This window comes from Saccopteryx bilineata, chromosome X, assembly GCF_036850765.1.
Source record: "Saccopteryx bilineata isolate mSacBil1 chromosome X, mSacBil1_pri_phased_curated, whole genome shotgun sequence".
Taxonomy (NCBI): domain Eukaryota; kingdom Metazoa; phylum Chordata; class Mammalia; order Chiroptera; family Emballonuridae; genus Saccopteryx; species Saccopteryx bilineata.
In genome coordinates, this window is record NC_089502.1 from 69,325,194 (window position 1) to 69,346,587 (window position 21,394).

Consider the following 21,394-nt stretch of genomic DNA (forward strand, 5'->3'; position numbering starts at 1 on the left):
AGTACTCAAGGTCCAGATAAGATGTAGGAAATATTAATTCATAGTGCATTGGTGTAAAGCAGTAACCATGGCCACCATGACGGCCGCCTGGCCAGTGCAGGTTCGCATAGGATTTGGACAGACGGTAATGAAACAATGGAACCAAGAACTGATGGGCCATTAGCTTTAATCCTAGCTTGCACCCAGTGGGCAAGAAATACACACAGTGGGAAAACACTTCCCAGTCCATTCTTGGCTCCCAAAGCCACTGACTTATCTGAGTTTCCTAGAATCAAAGGTTTCTAGGTCACCAGCCTTATTCACCTCTGTTTCCCCATCTCCTTCTCTCTGCACAAACTCTGCACAAACTGGCTACTCCCTCAGCACTCCGCCATCTTGGCTGCTTCTCTTGGCCTCCTCTACGTGGCCTTTCTCTGCTCTCCTATCTAATGCTAATCTCAGGAACCTAAAGAGCAAGTTCCTGGTCTGCCCCATTTTATAGTATAGAAATCAAAACCTTTTTTTAAAATTTATTTATTTATTTTTACAGAGACAGAGAGAGAGTCAGATAGAGGGATAGATAGGGACAAACAGGAAGGAAGAGAGATGAGAAGCATCAATCAGTTTTTCGTTGCAACACCTTAGTTGTTCATTAGGGTCCAAGCTGGTGAGGTTTTTGCTCAAGCCAGATGAACCCACGCTCAAGCTGGCAACCTTGGGGTCTCAAACCTGGGTCCTTCCGCATCCCAGTCCGACGCTCAATCCACTGCGCTACCGCCTGGTCAGGCGAAATGAAAACCTTTAATCCAATACACAAACAAGGAAGTTCTGATACAAAGTCACTTCTCTGAGACATAATGGGATTCCTCATGAGAGTGCACCACCCTACATCAAAAAGGGTGGGAAAGGCTTAGTTTTAAGATTAAGCCTTTCCCACGCTTTTAATACTAAGATCTTCTCAACACTAAGTTTCTCCCTACACCTTTGACTGTTGCATGATCTGGGGTGGTGCACTTTTCTGATTTATTTAACACTTATTGTATGCCACACGCCCTTAAGGGCTGAACATACATGACTCAGTCCTGACAATGAGAACGTTGACTCTCATAAAGATCAGAAATCAGGCCCTGGCCAGTTGGCTCAGTGGTAGAGCGTTGGCCTGGCGTGCAGAAGTCCTGGGTTTGATTCCCGGCCAGGGCACACAGGAGAAGCGCCCATCTGCTTCTCCACCCCTCCCCCTCTCCTTCCTCTGTCTCTCTCTTCCCCTCCCACAGCCGAGGCTCCATTGGAGCAAAGATGGCCCGGGCGCTGGGGATGGCTCCTTGGCCTCTGCCCCAGGCGCTGGAGTGGCTCTGGTCGCAGCAGAGCGATGCCCCGGAGGGGCAGAGCATCGCCCCCTGGTGGGAAGAGTGTCGCCCCCTGGTGGGCGTGCCGGGTGGATCCCGGTTGGGCGCATGCGGGAGTCTGTCTGTCTCTCCCCGTTTCTAGCTTCAGAAAAATACAAAAAAAAAAAAAAGATCAGAAATCATTATCCACTACAGATCTGAAACAGCATCAGAGATGCAAAGATCCTGATGGGTGGGAAGTACCACAAAAAGTCCAGTGTTATCTCATTGTGGTTTTAATTTCCATTTCTCTAATGATTAGTTATGTTGAGCATTTTTTCATATGCCTATTGGCCATCTGTATGTCCTCTTTGGAGAAGTGTCTATTCATTTCTTTTGCCCATTTTTTGATTGGATTGTTTGTCTTCCTGGTGCTGAGATTTACAAGTTCTTTATAAATTTTGGTTATTAACCCCTTATCAGACCTATTGTCAAATATATTCTCCCATTATGTAGTTTGTCTTTTTATTCTGTTCTTATTATCTTTAGCTGTGCAAAAGCTTTTTAGTTTGATATAGTCTCATTTATTTATCCTGTCTTTTATTTCACTTGCCTGTGGAGACAAATCAGCAAATATATTGCTGCGAGAGATGTCAGAGAGCTTACTGCCTATGTTTTCTTCTAAGATGATGTTGGGCAGATAAAATATATTACGCTCACTTTATTAAAGATGGCGCTGCCCACATGGAAGCCCGACACACAGGTGATATTAATGTGTGTTGGGGGCAGGCTGTGGGCAGGCAGGATCCTTGTAGCCTGGGGCTTGGTTTTAGGACTAAGCCTTTCCCACTCTTTTTGATGTGGGGTGGTACAATCCCATCATGCCTCAGAGAAGTGACTTTGTATTAGAGACTTCCCTATGAGCAGAGAGGAGAGCAGAGAAAGGCCACGTGGAGGAGGCCAGGAGAAACAGCCAAGATGGAGGAGTGTTGAGTGAGAAGCCCGTTTGTGCAGTTTGTGCAGGGATAAGGAAGGAGATGGGGAACAGAGGTGGGGAATAAGGCTAGTGAGCTAGAAACCTTTGATTCTAGGAAACTCGGATAAAGTCAGTAGTTTTGTGAGCACTGACTGAGTGGGTTTTGGAGCCCAGTCTGTGTTTTACTTGCCTGCTGGGTGCAAGCTAGGATTAAAGATGATGGCCCACCAGTTTTTGGCTCCATTGTTTCTTTACTGACTGTCCGAATCCAATGCAAACCTGCATGGGCCAGGCAGCTGTGATGGTGGCCCTGGGTACTGGCTTTACAGATGCTTATGGTTTCACGGCTTACATTTAAGTCTTTTATCCATTTTTGAATTTATTTTTGTGAATGCTCATCAACAAAACAACACAGAATAAGTGCTGGCGAGTATGTGGAGAAAAGGGAACCCTCCTGCTCCACTGGTGCAGCCACTGTGGAAAACAGTATGGAGATTCCTCAAAAAATTAAAAATCGAACTGCCTTTTGACCCAGCTATCCCACTTTTAGGAATATACCCTAAGAACACCATAGAACTGTTCCAAAAGGAGAAATGCACCCCCATGTGTATGGCACTGTAAAGCCAGTAGCCAGGGCTAGGGCCACTATCACAGCAGCCTGGTCCATGCAGGTTCGCATTGGATTCGGACGGTCGGTAAAGAAACAACGGAGCTAAGAACTGATGGGCCGTCATCTTTAATTCTAGCTTGCATCCGGCGGGCAAGTAAAAACACACACTGGGCTCCAAAACCCAATCACATTCAGTGCTCACAAAGCCACTGACTTATCCAAGTTTCCTAGAATCAAAGATTTCTAGCTCACTAGCCTTATTCTCCTCAGTTCCCCATCTCCTTCCTTCTCCCTGCACAAGCTCTATACAAACTGGCATCTCACTCAGCACTCCACCATCTTGGCTGCTTTTCCTGGCCTCCTCCACGTGGCCTCCTTCCGCTGCTGGCTCTACTCTCTCTGCTCTCTCATGCTAACCTCAGGAACCAAGAGCACAAGCTCCCGTTCTACCCCTATTTTATAGTGTAGATTCAAAACCTTTAATCCAATATACAAAATAGGGAAGTCTCTAATACAAAGTCACTTTCTGAGGCATGATTGGATTGTACCACCCCGCATCAAAAAGGGTAGGAAAGGCTTAATCCCAAAACCAAGCCCCAGGCTACAAGGATTCTGCCTGCCTTTAGCCCACCCCAACACACATTAATATCACCTGGGCGAAGGCCTCCTCATGTTATCTTTAACAAAGTGAGCATAATACATTTTATCTGCCCAACAGGCAGCATTGTTCACAATAGCGAAGATCTGGAAACAGCCCAAGTGTCCGTCAGTAGATGAGTGGATTAAAAAGCTTTGATACATATATACTATGGAATACTACTCAGCCATAAGGAATGATGACATTGGATCATTTACAGTAACATGGATGGACCTTGATAACATTATACAGAGTGAAATAAGTAAATCAGAAAAAACTAAGAACAATATGAACCCATACATAGATGGGACATAAAAATGAGACTCAAAGACATGGACAAGAATGTGATGGTAATGAGGGGTGGGGGGGGCGAGGAAAAAGAGAGGGGGATGGGGGGATGGGAGGGGCACAAAGAAAATCAGTTAGAAGGTGACGGAAGACAATTTGACTTTTGGTGAGGGGTATGCAACATAATCAAATGTCAAAATAATCTGGAGTTGTTTTCTCTGATCATATGTACCCTGATTTATCAAGGTCACTGCATTAAAATTAATAATAATAATAAAAACACCACATTGCATTAAAAAAAAAGTCCAGTGTTGCTGGGAAATAGAATGGGAGAAAGAGAGAGCTAAAATTCTACTGAGGAGGCAAGGTTAGCAGGAACTATGAGGTCAGTTGGCAATGGGGGAATGTCACATGAGGAATCACCCATGCCCATGACTGCCAAAAGAAATGGCCCAGGAGCATTTTGAAACTGTCAGCCAATGAAATTTCGCCATGACCTATCACAGCCCCACCCTACCAACGCTATAAATCCCCCCTCCCCGCGGCAAGAGAAGCTGCACGCCTTTCCTGGCCCCTGTCTTGCAGACTAGTGAACCTCGTCCAGGAGCGTTCTAAATAAAGCTTTTGCTTGTCCACACTTGGTGGCTAGGTCCTTCTTTCTTCCTTGGCAGAAAATACCTTACATTTGGTGTCCAAAACTGGGAAGAGCTTGTGCCCACAAGGGCCACTCCTCTCCCCTTCCCTTCAGAGAAAGACCAGGGACTTTCCGACCTCCCACCCACTTTTGCACATGGTGCAGTAAGTCCCCTGCCTCCAGTCTCCTCTCAGATCTTGCCGACTCCGAGACTCCCTGTCCATAATCACAGCTGTGTCAGGGACCTCCTACCCTTTCTGAGTGTGTGTGTGTGCCCATGGAGATGTCCCGGACACTCCCACTCTGTCTCACTGTCCGGTGGCCAGAGATTGAGTTACGGGACACAAATTCTCATCTCTGATCACTCCAAGGCTGAGGGTGGCCAAGGGGGCACAAGAATCTAAACCTGACTCAAAAAGACCCCTTGGAGAGAGACAAGATGGTGCTGGAGTAGGTGGACGTACCAACATCTACCTCCCAGAACCAAAGTGGATTACAAACTAATTTTAAGAACTATCATCTGGAAAAACCAACTTTGGACTAAACTAAGAGGACTCTTCAACCAAAGAACACTGAAGAAGCCACACCGAGACTGGTAGGAAAAGCGGAAACGCGGAGAGGGCTGCCCAGCTCCCCGGAGCGAACAGCAGCAGGGAGAGACTTGTGTGGCGAGAAGTGAGTTTAGCAGAGGGGGAAGGGTCCTGAGCCCCAGGAACAAAGTCCCAGCCTGCAGCACCAGAGCCCAGAAGAGGCATAAGGATAGTATTTAGCTGGAAACAAGTAAGGATACTGTTTGTGAGAAAGAGTCTGATTTCTCAGACCCAGGATCCTTCTTAAAGGGACCACGCAGAACATCTCTCTCACAACCACTCACCTGGGGCTCCTGGGGACAGGGAGAGAGGAGAGGACCAGAGCAACAGGAAGAGAGTGTAATCTAGGAGGCACAGGGAGAAACTGTAAAGCCAGGAGCCACAGCCCGGCCCATGCAGGTTCACATTGGATTCGGACAGTCGGTAAAGAAACAGCGGAGCCAAAAACTGGTGGGCCATAGTCTTTAATTCTAGCTTGCACCCGGCGGGCAAGTAAAAATACACACTGGGCTCCAAAACCCAGTCACATTCAGTGCTCACAAAGCCACTGACTTATCCGAGTTTCCTAGAATCAAAGGTTTCTAGCTCACCAGACTTATTCACCTCTGTTCCCCATCTCCTTCCTTATCCCAAATACAAACTCTACACAAAATGGCATATCACTCAGCACTCCACCTTCTTGGCTGCTTCTCCTGGCCTCCTCCACATGGCCTTTCTCTGCTCTCCTCTGCTCTCTCTTCTAATGATAATCTCAGGAACCAAGAGCCCAAGCTCCTGCTCCATCCCCATTTTATAGTGTAGAAATCCAAACCCTTAATCCAATATACAAAATAGGGAAGTCTTTAATACAAAGTCACTTCTCTGAGGCATGATTGGATTGTACCACCCCACATCAAAAAGGGTAGGAAAGGCTTAATCCCAAAACCAAGCCCCAGGCTACAAGGATTCTGCCTGCCCACCGAGACACACATTAATATCACCTGGGCGATGGCCTCCTCGTGGGCAGCGCCGTCTTTAACAAAGTGAGCATAATATATTTTATCTGCCCGACAGAAACATTTTGAGAGCTAGCCACCCTAACCCCGGGGATGAGTCACTCCCCAAATCTGAAGTGAATATTTCCCCCTGAAACAGCAATACCAGCAATGGGAAGCAGGAGAGCAGCCAAACAAGCTCCCCTGCGGCATTCAGAGCAGAGTCGCTTTTTAGAAGGAGGGAGCTTTTGGGTCTACAGTAGTGAGTCTTAGGGTCCGAGCTGCAACGCTCCCACCCATGCAGCTGAGGGCTCGATGGAGGGCAGGCGGCAGCGGGAAACAAAAGCACGGTTCTGCTGGCAGGGGTGGAAGCCAGCTGGCCACCACTGGGCTCAGGTGTGAGCTCAATCTTGCCCAGCTGGGGAGAAGGGGGCGTGCAAAAGCGGGCAAGCTCAGCTGCCGGCAGCCTGTAATCCAGCCTGCGGGAGAAGGGCAGGAACCCCAGAAAGGGTGGAGACCAACCCCTGAGCAAGGGCACAGGAGCACAGCCTTGCCCCGCCCGTGCAACCCAGGCTTGCAGTCTGACTTGGTAGCTGGCTCCTCCCGTGGGATTGGAGCCAAAAGCCCAGAAGAGGTGGAGTTCCGCTACTGAGCTGAGCTTGGGCTCGCAGTCCTGCCTGGCGGTAGAGCCAAGGCTAGCAGCCGTTCCTCGAGCGGTCTTCTCCTGCAAGGGCAGGGCAAAAGCCCGGAAACAGGCAGAGACCCGCAGCTGAGTAAAGGTGCTCGCCAGTGCCCTCAGGACCGAGCATAACATCACACACGGGGGCGGGGCAAAGGCCAAGGCCACCAACACTTGTGCACCCAAGCACGTGATCACAGCCGCTCCCATGAAGAGAAAATGCGGAGGCAGAGAAATACAACACAAATAAACCAAGAGAAATCTCCAGAAAAGGACCTAAGTGAATCAGATATAACCAAATTACCAGATGCAGAGTTTAAAATAAAAATTGTTAGGATGCTCAAAGATATTAGAACAACCATAGATGGCCATTATGAAACCTAAATAAAGAGATAACAAATATAAAAAAGGACATTGAAATAATAAAAAAGAATCAGTCAGAAATGACAAATACAATATCTGAAATAAAGAATACAATGGAAGGAATTAAAAGCAGGACGGATGAAGCAGAGAATCGAATCAGCGAGTTAGAGGACATGATAAATAAAGGCACGGAAGCAGAGCAGAAAAAAGAAAAGAGACTCAAAAAGTCTGAGGAAACTCTAAGAGAGCTTTGTGACAACATGAAGAGAAATAAAATCCGCATCATAGGGGTTCCTGAAGAAGAAGAGAAAGAACAAGGGATAGAGACTTTGTTCAAACATATCATAGTGGAAAACTTCCCCCAATTAAGGGAGGAAAACATTTCACATGTTCAGGAAGCACAGAGAACTCCATTAAAGAGAAACCCAAAGAAACCAATACCAAGACACATCATAATTAAAATACCAAAGCTAAATGATAAAGAGAAAATATTAAAAGCTGTTAGAGAAAAAAAGACTATCACCTACAAAGGAACCCCCATAAGGATGACTTCTGACTTCTCAACAGAAACACTTGAAGCCAGAAGGGAATGGCAAGAAATATTCAAAGTAATGCAGAACAAGAACCTACAACCAAGACTACTTTATCCAGCAAGGCTATCATTTAAAATTGAAGGAGAAATAAAAAGCTTTACAGACAAAAAAGAAACTCAAGGAATTCACTGCAACCAAACCAAGCCTGCAAGAAATGCTAAGGGACCTGTTGTAAACAGATCAAAGGAAAAAAAGAATATAGCAAAAGAGGAATACAGTTTTAAAGAAAAAAATTAAATAAACAATTACATATCAGTAATAACCTTAAATGTTAATGGATTAAATGATCCGATAAAGAGACATAGGGTAGCTGCGTCGATAAGAAAACAGGACCCATACATATGCTGTCTACAAGAGACACACCTTAAATTAAAAGATGCACACAGACTGAAGATAAAAGGATGGAAAAAATATTTCATGCAAATGGAAATGAAAAAAAGCTGGGGTAGCAATACTTATATCAGACAAAATGGACTTTAAAATAAAGACCATAGATAGAGATAAAGAAGGTCATTACATAATGATAAAGGGAGCAATCCAAAAGGAAGATATAACCATTATAAATATCTACGCACCTAATAGAGGAGCACATAAATATATAAAGCAGACCTTGATGGACTTAAAGGATGAGATCAACAGCAATACTATAATAGTAGGGGATTTCAATACCCCATTAACATCATTAGATAGATCCTCAAGAAAGAAAATTAACAAAGAAAACGCAGACTTAAAGGACATATTAGATCAACTCGATTTAATAGATATCTTCAGAACCTTTCACCCTAAAACAGCAAAATATACGTTCTTTTCAAGCACTCATGGTACATTCTCTAGAATAGACCACATGTTAGGGCACAAAAGCGGTCTCAACAAATTTAAGAAGATTGAAATCATATCGAGCACTTTCTCTGATCACAATGGCATTAAACTAGAAATCACCCACAATAGAAAAATTGAAAAACATTCAAACACTTGGAAACTAAATAGCATGTTATTAAATAATAAATGGGTTAACATTGAGATCAAAGAAGAAATTAAAAAATTCCTAGAAACAAATGATAATGAGCATACATCAACTCAAAATTTATGGGACACAGCAAAAGCAGTCCTGAGAGGGAAGTTTATAGCATTACAGGCATACCTCAAGAAGCTAGAAAAAGCTCAAATAAACAACTTAACCCTGCATCTAAAAGAACTAGAAAAAGAACAGCAAGTAAAGCCCAGAGCTAGTAGAAGGAAGGAAATAATAAAGATCAGAGCAGAAATAAATGACATAGAGGCTAAAGAAACAATACAGAGGATCAATGAAACCAGAAGCTGGTTCTTTGAAAAGGTAAACAAGATCGATGAACTTTTAACGAAACTCACCAAGAAAAAAAGAGAGAGGACTCAAATAAATAAAATTAGAAACGAGAGTGGAGAAATAACAACTGACAGAACAGAAATACAAAATATTGTAAGAAAATACTATGAAGAACTATACGCCAAAAAACTAGACAACCTAGAAGAAATGGACAAATTCCTTGAATAATATAATCTTCCAAATATCAATCTGGAAGAATCAGAAAACCTAAACAGACCAATTACAACAAATGAGATTGAAACAGTTATCAAAAATCTCCCAAAAAAAAAAGTACTGGGCCTGATGGCTTCACAAGTGAATTCTACCAAATATTCAAAGAAGAACTAACTCCCATCCTTCTCAAGCTATTTCAAAAAATTCAAGAGGAAGGAAGACTTCCAAACTCCTTTTATGAGGCGAGCATAATTCTGATTCCAAAACCAGGCAAAAGACAACACAAAAAAAGAAAATTATAAGCCAATATCTCTGATGAACTTAGATGCAAAAATCCTCAACAAAATATTAGCAAACCGAATCCAGCAATATATGAAAAAAATCATACACCATGATCAAGTGGGATTTATTCTTGGTAGTCAAGGCTGGTACAATATTTGCAAATCAATCAATATGATTCATCACATAAACAAAAGAAAGGAGAAAAACCACATGATAATTTTAATAGATGCAGAAAAAGCATTTGATAACATCCAGCACCCATTCATGATCAAAACTCTCAGCAAAGTGGGAATACAAGGAACATACCTCAACATGATAAAGACCATCTATGACAAACCCACAGCCAACATCATACTCAATGGGCAAAAATTAAAAGCAATCCTCTTAAGATCAGGAACAAGGCAGGGGTGTCCCCTTTCACCACTCTTATTCAACATAGTTCTGGAAGTCCTAGCCACAGCAATCAGACAAGAAAAAGAAATAAAAGGCATCCAAATTGGAAAAGAAGAAATAAAACTATCATTATTTGCAGATGATATGATATTGTATATAGAAAACCCTAAAGTCTCAGTCAAAAAACTACTAGACCTGATAAATGAATTCAGCAAGGTGGCAGGATATAAAATCAATACTCAGAAATCAGAGGCACTTTTATATACTAATAATGAACTTTCAGAAAAAGAAATCAAGGAATCAATCCCCTTTACCGTTGCAACCAAAAAAATAAAGTACCTAGGAATAAATCTAACCAAGGAGATTAAAGACTTGTACTCGGAAAATTATAAAACATTGTTAAAGAAATCAGGGAAGATACGAATAAGTGGAGGCATATACCGTGCTCATGGTTAGGAAGAATAAACATCATTAAAATGTCTATATTACCCAAAGCAATTTATAAATTCAATGCAATACCGATTTAAATACCAATGACTTACCTCAAAGATATAGAACACATATTCCAAAAATTTATATTTGCCTGACCTGTGGTGGCACAGTGGATAAAGCGTCGACCTGGAAATGCTGAGGTCGCCGGTTCGAAACCCTGGGCTTGCCTGGTCAAGGCACATATGGGAGTTGATGCTTCCAGCTCCTCCCCCCTTCTCTCTGTCTCTCCTCTCTCTCTCTCCCCTCTGTCTCTCCCTCTCCTCTCTAAAAAATGAATAAATAAATAAAAAAAAATTAAAAAAATAAAATAAAATAAAAAGGCACATACGAGAAACAACTATGAGTTGATGCTTCCTGCTCCTCCCCACCCCCATCGCCACTTTCTCTATATATCTCTACTCTCTCTAAAATCAATACCTAAAAAAATCTAAAAACAAAAATTTATATGGAACCAAAAGAGAACATGAATAGCCTCAGCAGTCTTGAAAAGGAAGAATAAAGCGGGAGGTATCACACTTCCGAATATCAAGTTATATTATAAGGCCATTGTACTCAAAACAGCCTGGTACTGGAATAAGAACAGGCACATAGATCAATGGAACAGAATAGAGAACCCAGAAATAAACCCACAGCTTTATGGACAACTGATATTTGACAAAGGAGGTAAGGAAATACAATGGAGTAAAGACAGCCTCTTCAACAAATGGTGTTGGGAAAATTGGACAGCTACCTGCAAAAAAATGAAACTAGACCTCCAACTTACACCACTCACAAATGTAAACTCAAAATGGATAAAAGACTTAAATGTAAGCCATGAAACCATAAGCATCTTAGAAGAAAACATAGGCAGTAAGCTCTCTGACATCTCTTGCAGCAATATATTTGCTGATTTGTCTCCACAGGCAAGTGAAATAAAAGACAGGATAAACAAATGGGACTTTATCAAACTAAAAAGCTTCTGTACAGCTAAAGACAGTAAGAACAGAATAAAAAGATAAACTACACAATGGGAGAATATATTTGACGTTGCGTCTGATAAGGGGTTAATAACCAAATTTTTTAAAGAACTTGTAAAGATTAATATCAGGAAGACAAACAATCCAATCTAAAAATGGGAAAAAGAAATGAATAGACACTTCTCCAAAGAGGACACACAGATGGCCAATAGGCATATGAAAAAATACTCAACACACTAATCATTAGATAAATGCAAATTAAAACCACAATGAGATATCACCTCACACCAGTCAGAATGGCGCTCATCAATAAAACAACACAGAATAAGTGCTGGCAAGGATGTGGAGTAAAGGGAACCCTCCTGCACTGCTGGTGGGAATGCAGACTGGTGCAGCCACTGTGGAAAACAGTATGGAGATTCCTCAAGAAATTAAAAATCGAACTGACTTGTGACCCAGCTATACCACTGTTAGGAATATACCCCAAGAACACCATAGCACTGTTTGAAAAGAAGAAATGCACCCCCATGTTTATGGCAGCATTGTTCACAATAGCAAAGATCTGGAAACAGCCCAAGTGTCCATCAGAGGACGAGTGGATTACAAAACTTGCACATGTGAGAAAGCAATCAATGAACAACTAAGAAGTCGCAACGCGCAACGAGAAACTGATGATTGATGCTTCTCATCTCTCTCCGTTCCTATCTGTCTGTCCCTGTCTATCTCTGCCTATGTAAAAAAAAAAAAAAAAAAAAAAGAATTTTAAATTAAAAAAAAAAAAAAAAGAAATGATGACATAGGATCTTTTACAACAACATGGATGGGCCTTGATAACATTATACTGAGCGAAAGAAGTAATTAAGAAAAAACTAAGAACTATATGATTCTATACATAGGTGGGACATAAAGATGAGACTCAGAGACATGGACAACAGTATTAGGGTTACAGGGTGGGGGGAGGAGAGGGAGGAGGTTGGAGGAGGGGAGGGACACAAAGATCATGGCTTTTCAGCATTTGCCATATTCCCCCTTTAATCTATAGACAGACAGCAAATATTTACTTATGGTGTTTCCACTATAAAGACTGCTATCTTAGGGACAAATGCTGATGAATTATTTCAACAGTTCCTCCTTCTTCAAAGACTTATATGTCAACATAGAGCTCCATGTTTCATAGGACATACTCAAGCTCACTCCATGCTCCCTGGAGCTTTAGCACAAGGGAATGCCCCCTTTTTTTTTTTTTTTTTGGTTGTATTTTTTCTTTTATTTACTTATTTTTTGTATTTTTCTGAAGATGGAAATGGGGAGGCAGTCAGACAGACTCCCGCATGCGCCTGACCGGGATCCACCTGGCTTGCCTACTAGGGAAGAATGCTCTGCCCATCTGGGGTGTTGCTCTGTTGCAACCAGAGCCATTCTAGCGCCTGAGGCAGAGGCCATGGGGCCATCCTTAGTGCCTGGGGTGGCTTTGCTCCTGTGGAGCCTTGGCTGCGGAAGGGGAAGAGAGAGAAAGAGAGGAAGGAGAGGGGGAGGGGTGGAGAAGTAGATGGGTGCTTCTTCTGTGTGCTCTGACTGGGAATCGAACCCGGGAATCCTGCACACCAGGCCAATGCTCTACCACTGAGCCAACCGGCCAGGGCCTAGGAATGTCCTTGTTGATCAAGCTACCCAAAAGAAAATTATATGGAGCAACCATGACAGACCGCGCAAGTCAGTCTCATACTATTCATCACCAGAATGCTGCAGCCCGGTGTAAACAGTTTCAACTTTCTTGGGAAGCAGCACGGCAGATTGAGAAATCCTGTCCAAGGGGTCCTATACTGCCCCTTCATTTGGAGTTAACCCTCAAGGACCCCTACAGGACAACTTTCGCAAATGGATGTTACTCATATACCTTCATTTGGCAAACAGTCGTATGTCCACATTACAGTGGATACATATTCCGGATCTATAGTAACCTCTGTCAGAACAGGAGAGGCTGCTAAGCATGCTATAGCTCATTGTCTGTATGCATTGTTCTATTATTGGATTTCCTAAACTGGCTAAACTGAAAATGCTCCTGCATATGGAGCAAAAGCATTTACTGTATTTTGTCATGCTTACAATCTTTAAAGTTAAGGTATTATTAAAGTGTAGTCAGCAAACATTTTAAGGTCAATTTAAAAAAAAATTTAAGAGGGGTAGTCATATCCTGAAACTCCTACGGGTCTACCATATCATGTTTTTTACTTTAAAAAAATTTACATTTCTTTTGAATGCTGATGAACAGGAGACACCAAATCTTTTTCGCCTGCAAACTACTACCTTCTTTATTAGATCCAGCTAATAACACTGTTTTGTCTTTTTCCAAATAGCTCCAGATATATGGAAAAGATTTATATAGGCAGATGGGGATCCTCAAACCCCTCAGCGAGATCTTCTGAGCATGGCTTTTAAGATACCTAGAGGCAGAAAAAGCCCAATAGAGATCAGGGGAACTACCACCTTTTAGGATACACCCTTAAAGGCTCCAACGCCCCAAAGGGGTCTCATAGGATGCCATCTGGGTCCTGCTTCAATAGTGGAAAGGAAGGTCATTGAGCTAAAGCCTGCCAGGCTTACATGCCTCTGCTGTGAGGAAACGGGGACACTGGAAGGTAGGCTTCCCCCTTGCTCCTCTAAGGGAGGGTTCAGTCTCTTCCAGCCCTGCTCCAGCCACCTATGACCTAACCTTGCCCAGAAAGCTGGGGTTTCCCACTGAAGGCTGAAGGTGCCCAGGGCCATCGGCCCCATCTACGACACTATGGAGGAGCCTAGGGTATTTCTTCCAAGAAGCAGGTAAACTGATCTCATTTGCACAAGGGCCACTTAACTATGTTTTGCCTGAATAGTCAGGTTTTTTATTCTTCCCTCAAAGATCTCTGTTGTGGGTGTTGATAGTCCTATTATCTGCTGCTTTGCTTAATATATAGTGTTTCCTTTATCCCTCCTACCTCAATGACCCACTCATATTTCAGGCTGGGACCTACTCCTAATTTAGAGCTCTCTTTCCCCCTTTTGCCAACTTTTATTATGAATCTACCTTTGCCACAAAGCTTAGTATATCCCAAGGTTCTCTTTACCATGCTACAGTCACAGAGCTCCAGGGAAAAGCAACCTGGTCTCATCTCTCCAGGCAGAGGAGAACAGAAACTCCATATCCACGCATGCTGAAAATGGCTTTTCCAGTCTACCTGAACCATTACCAGCTAGAAGCAGCGGTCATTGGGACTTGGACATGAGCTGCAAAGTATAGAATGGTGACAACAATTCCAGTGCCATGAGGACTTTTCCTGGACTCCTGCTCCCTGTGACAGCTCCTAACAGACTGAACTGTGGTTGGGTTGCATTTTTCAGGGATTTGGCATGGTGATGGGGCCAACTTGGACTTGGTGAACATGTTAAGGACACTACTCTTTTATGGATTCTTGCTGTATTGACCAAGAGTTTGCTTAAAGGCTCTTAATCCCCTGGCCAGTTAGCTCAGTGGCAGAGCGTCGGCCTGGCGTGCAGGAGTCCTGGGTTCAATTCCTGGCCAGGGCACACAGGAGAAGTGCCCATCTGCTTCTCCACTCCTCCCCCTCTCCTTCCTCTCTGTCTTTCTCTTCCCCTCCCGCAGCCAAGGCTCCATTGGAGCAAAAGTTTGCCCGGGCGCTGAGGGTGGCTCCTTGGCCTCTGCCTCAGGCACTAGAATGGCTCTGGATGCAACAGAGTAATGCCCCAGATGGGCAGAGCATCGCCCGCTGGTGGGCATGCCGGGTGGATCCCGGTTGGGTGCATACGGGAGTCTTTCTGACTGCTTCCCCGTTTCCAACTTCAAAAAAATGCAAAAAAAAAAATTTTTTTTTAATGGCTCTTAATCATTGTAAAAAAATAGAAGACTGGATAAAGAAGATGGGACACATATACACCATAGTGTACTATTCAGCTAGAAGAAATGATGACATCGGATCAGTTACAGCAGAATGGTGGAATCTTGATAACATTATGCGGAGTGAAATAAGTGAATCAGAACAAAACAAGAACTGCAGGATTTCATACATTGGTGGGACATAAAAGCGAGACTAAGAGACATGGACAGGAGTGTGGTGGTTACGGAGGGTGGGGGGAGGGAAGGAGGGAGAGGGGGAGGGGGCGGGGGAGAGGTACAAAGAAAACTGGATAGAGAGTGACAGAGGACGATCTCTCTTTGGGTGATGGGTATGCAAGAGAACTAAATGACAAGATAACCTGGAAATGTTTTCTTTGAATATATGTACCCTGATTTATTGATGTCACCCCATTAAAATAAAAATTTATTTATAAAAAAAACACCCCTTAGGTGCCTTATCCGGGATCTCTCAAACACAGATCCCTCCCTAAAGAAGAATAAACTTATCTTCTCCACTGTGGCCTGGCCACAGTACCCATTGGATAACCAGAACAGGTGGCCTCCTCAAGGGACTTTCAACTTTAACACCCTCACTGATTTACGGAACTATTGCCAGAGAACTGGGAAATGGTCGGAGATCCCTTACATTCAGGGCTTCTGGTATTTGCACTCCCATCCTAATCTCTGCGCCACCTGCTCTATGCGCAGGTCCTTTTAGCCAGAGAAACCTCAGCTAAACCCTGCACTTCTGACCTTTCCTCCTTCAATGACCCCCTTGAGGAACTCTCTCCCCCTCCTGTATGACCCCTTCCATCCTATCAGGGTCCTCCTCTCCCTTCGCTGGATCCTGTTTCTCATTTGCCTGCAGATATCAGGTCCCTCTCTCTCCTCCCATCAGTGCTCACACCAGATATCGCTCTGAGCCACAAGAGGGAGACAACCTTCTCTGCCCTCTCTGTGAGGTGGCCAGAGTGGAAGAAGTTGTTCGGGTTCATGTTCCTTTTTCCCTCTCTGATCTGTCTGCGATCAAAAAGCATTTAGGCTCCTACTCTTCTAATCCCACCGCCTATACCCAGGAATTCCAATATCTCACTCAGGCACATGACCTCACTTGACATGATCTCTATGTTATCATGTCTTCTATTCTTACCCCCAATGAATGGGACCAAATCCAGATGGCGGCACAGACTCACGCCCATCAGGTTCACCTCACAAATGACCAAATTTCAGTTGGGATATAGGCGGTCCCCAACACGGGCCCCAACTGAGATTACCAGACGGGACAAACAGGTAGGAGGTGACAAGACCAAATGATTGAATGTCTCATATCTGGTATGCAGAAAGCAGCCCAAAAGGTAGTTAACTATGACAAATTGAAAGAAAACATTGAGAGACCTGAGGAAAACCCGGCCCTCTTCTTAAATCGCCTCACTGATGCTGTGGTCCTCCATACTCGTTCAGACCCTGCCTCCAATTCCAGGGCCACTGTTTTAGCTACTCACTTTATTTCCCAATCTGCCCCGGACATTCAGAAGAAACTAAAAAAGGCGGAAGAGGGCCCCCAAACCCCTATCCGAGACCTGATGAACATGGCATTTAAAGTTTTTAATGGTCAGGAGGAAAAGGCCAAGGCTGCTCTCCAGGCCCTTATGCAGCAGAAGGTAACACTCCAAACCCAGGTTCTTGTGGCAGCCCTGAGGCTGGCAAGGCATAGAGCAACAGGGGTAAGGCACAGGAGGTGCCTGACCCAAGTCCAGGCCACAAAGAGGAACCCCACCAGGAGCTTGCTTTAAATGTGGCAAAGAGGTAACTGGGCCCAGCAGTGCCCCTGCCCGAGGCCATCCACTAAACCGTGCCCTGACTGCAAGCAGCCTGGCCACTGGCGAAGCGATTGCCCCCTTCGGGTGACAGGCTTTTCCTCGGCGTCTCCACGTGGAGCACAAGCCACCCAAATGGAAGACCAAGCCAGCCAGGCCAGCCCATTGCTCGAACTTCTCGGACTCCTGGACAACTGACGTGGCCCAGACTCAATGACCCCCATCACCCTCTCCGAGCCCAGGGTAATGCTGCAACTAGCAGGTAAGTCCATCTCACTTCTTGTGGACATGGGGGCTACCTTCTCTGTTTTGCCATCACACTCTGGACCTCTAGTTCCCTCACAGGTCTCAGTTATGGGAATGGATGGGACCCCTTCTTTTCCTCTTCGCACACCACTCCTGACATGCAGTTTGGACGGATTCCCCTTTTCGCACTCCTTCTTAGTTATGCCCTCATGCCCTGTACCCCTCCTGTGTCTGGACATTCTACAAAGTCTCGGAGCCACTATCCAGTGACAACATGTTCCCACTTATTTCTACCACTCCTGACGAAGGCTCTCCCACTACCACAGATCACCCTAACCTGATCGCACCCCCTATTCCACCAGACGTTGTCAAGCCCCAAATTTGGGACACCTTGATCCCAGTGGTAGCTACCCACCACCCACCTGTTCACATCCGCTTGAAGAATCCCTCCCAATTCCCATCTAGACCCCAATTCCCCATTTCGGTGAATCATCAACAGGGCCTTAAACCCATAATTACCTGCCTCTTAAATCAAGGCCTACTCATCCCTACGGACTCCCCTGTAATACTCCCATCCTTCCTGTTCAAAAACTCTCAGGGGCCTACAGCCTCGTACAAGACTTACACCTAATTAATGAGGAGGTTGTACCCCTCCATCCGGTGATCCCTAATCCATACACGTTACTTTCACACATCCCCCCTGATACCACTCACTTCATGGTCTTAGACCTCAAGGATGCCTTCTTTACCATTCCTCATGACTCTTATTTTCTGTTTGCGTTCACCTGGACGGACCCGGACACTAACGCAGCCCAACAACTTATGTGGACCGTCCTGCCCCAGGGATTTAGGGACAGCCCACACCTGTTTGGGCAGGCGCTAGCTCGGGATCTAGCTGCATGCAATCTTGAGACAAGTACCCTCTTGCAACATGTAGATGACCTACTCCTCTGCAGACCCCCGCCCCCTCTGCCTCAAAGAAACACACCACCACCCTTCTTAACTTCCTCGCCGTGAAGGGGTATTGGGTTCCTCTACTAAGGCTCAACTTCACTCTCAGTCCATAGTCTATCTGGGCATTGCCTTAACCCCCACCACCCAAGGTCTCACCCTAGATCAAACTCAGACCCTCCACAGTCTCCAGCCACCTACCACTGCAGATCAAATTCTTTTTTTTTTTTTTTTTTTTTTTTTTTTTTTTACATAGGCAGAGATAGACAGGGACAGACAGATAGGAATGAAGAGAGAGATGAGAAGCATCAATCATTAGTTTTTCGTTGCGCGTTGCGACTTCTTAGTTGTTCATTGATTGCTTTCTCATATGTGCCTTGACCATGGGCCTTCAGCAGACCGAGTAACCCCTTGCTGGGGCCAGCGACCTTGGGTCCAAGCTCATGAGCTTTTTGCTCAAGCCAGATGAGCCCGCGCTCAAGCTGGTGACCTCGGGGTCTCGAACCTGGGTCCTTCCGCATCCCAGTCCGACGCTCTATCCACTGTGCCACCACCTGGTCAGGCCAGATCAAATTCTTTCCTCGGTCTAATAGGCTTCTTTAGACACTGGATTCCCAATTTTGCTCTCTTAGCTAGACCCCTCTACAAGGCTGTAAAACAGACTACCACGGGACCTCTCACATCCCCCAACACTATTAAAAGAGCTTTATCTACCCTTCGAGACGCCCTCGTCTCCTCTCCCCCTCTCGCTTTACCTGACCCCAGATGCCCCTTCTACCTTTTCACTGATGAAAAGCACGGTAATGCAATTGGAGTACTGACTCAACCTGTGGGGCCTACATACCGCCCCATGGCATACCTCTCTAAACAATTGGACACCAACATCAGAGGCTGGCAGCCCTGCCTCCAGACACTGGGCACAGCAGCAGAACTCACCAAGGAGACTACTAAACTCATCCTTTCCCAACCCATCACCGTCTTCTTCTCTCACAGGCTCACCGACCTCTTTCACACAAATCTCTTTCTCTATTGGGTCCTTCTACCTACAAGAATTTCACCTCCTGTTCATCGAAAACCCTTCAGTCACTCTTTTGCCCTCTCCTCGACTCAACCCAGCCACTCTACCGCCAGCTCCAATGACACTTCTGGAACCCACCCACTCTTGTACAGAGCTAATAGATTTCCTCAACAGACCCCGAGATGGATTATCAGATTCTCCTTTAAAAGATCCAGATCTAATACTCTTTGTAGATGGGAGCTCTGTACAGGGACCTGACAACAGGCAGCCTATGTGGTGGTCACCACCTCCTCCACCCTAGAAGCCCAACAGCTGCCAGAGGGCACCACCTCCCAGAAAGCAGAGTTAATTGCCCTCACGTGGCACTCACTCTGGCCCAGGAAAAATACGTAACCATACTGACTCTAAATATGCTTTTCTTATCACCCACAGCCACTCTGCCCTCTGGAAGGAAAGGGGCTTCCTCACTACCAAGGGCTCCCCCATAATCAATGCTACCATCATTTATAAGCTTTTGCAGGCATTACAACTTCCCGCTGAGGTGGCTATGGTACATTGTGGGGGCCATCAAACCTCTCAGGACCCCGTGGCCTTAGGAAATGCTTAGGCTGATGTGATGGCTCGAGACCTCACCAAAGGGACCTCCCCCACTCCTCTCATGTTTCTCTCCACCTCATTGAAACCTTCCTACACTCCTGAGGAAGAACAGGCCCTCTTCAGGAAAGGTGGAGACGTGTGCAACCAGGGATGGATATTTCTCAGAGATAGAATTGCCTTACCAAAAGGACAGGCTGAAACTCTCTTTTCTGATATCCACTGTTCCTTACACATAGGGCCAAAAGCTCTCTATTGATTCTCGCAACCACTCTTTTTCTTCCCAGGCCTCCAGCAGACTATTGAAAAGGTACATGCAGCATGCACTATCTGTTCCAAAGCCTCTACACAAGGGGGACTCTGTCCTTGCTTCCCCACTCATCAACTGAGGGGGCACAGCCTCTACACAAGGGGGACTCTGCCCCCACTTCCCCACTCATCAACTGAGGGGGCACGTGCCAGGCCAGGATTGGCAAATTGACTTCACTTATATGCCCCTCACAAAAAACTCCGTTATCTCTTAACTTTTGTTGATACCTTTTCAGGGTGGACAGAAGCTTTTCCCACTCTCGAGAAATGGCAGACATCGTTGCCTCCATTCTCGTTGAATGTATCATCCCGCAATTTGGACTGCAACTACCATCCAGTCAGACAACGTCCCAGCCTTCATTGCCCAAATAGTCCAGCAGGTCGCCACCTCTCTCAACATCACCTGGAGACTCCACATACCCTATCACCCTCAATCGTCGGGTAAGGTGGAAAGGCCCCATGGCATCCTGAAGGGTCAACTAACTAAACTCTCCATCCCTCTTGCACTCTCTAGAATCAGAGCAACTCTGCGAAACCCCACTGGACTCAGCCCCTTTGAGCTGGTTTACAATAGACCATTCCTAATCAATCACAACTTACCTGTCAGCCCCCCTCCTCTTGCCACATACCTCCGCTTTCTGTCTTTACTCCACCGTCTTCTTAGGGAACATGCGGACAGGACTCTCTCTCCCATAGGGGGTCCAAATGAAGCTCTTGCAGCAGTTCCCGTCCAACCAGGGGAGAAAGTTCTTCTAAGGGAACTACAACCGGCTCTCTACAGCCCAGGTGGACGGGACCCTGTATGGTAATATTGACTACTCCTACTGCAGCCAGGCTCCTAGGGCAAACACCTTGCTACCATGTTTCCCGCCTCAAGCTTGCCCCCATGCAGGACTGCTGGCAGTCGGAACACTGAGCCCTACCCATCTCTGGCTCACTAAAAAGTTGGGCCTTGCAGATCCTCCTGTTACTGCTGTCCCTCCCACAGGGAATTTGCCACCACCTTCTGACCTCCCTTCCCCACGAAGGCCCTAACCAGCAGGAAGTAGCCAGATGAATAGCTGTGCCCCTATCTAAGATAAAAGGTCAGGATATGAGCTTGGTTGGCAATGGGGGAATGTCACATGAGGAACTACTCAGGCACATGACCACCAAAAGAAACAGCCCGGGAGCATTTTAAAACTGTCTGTCAGACAATGAAATTTTGCCAAGACCTATCACACCACCACCACCTACCAACGCTATAAATTACCCCCCTCCCCCGGGCGGGGGAAGCTGTG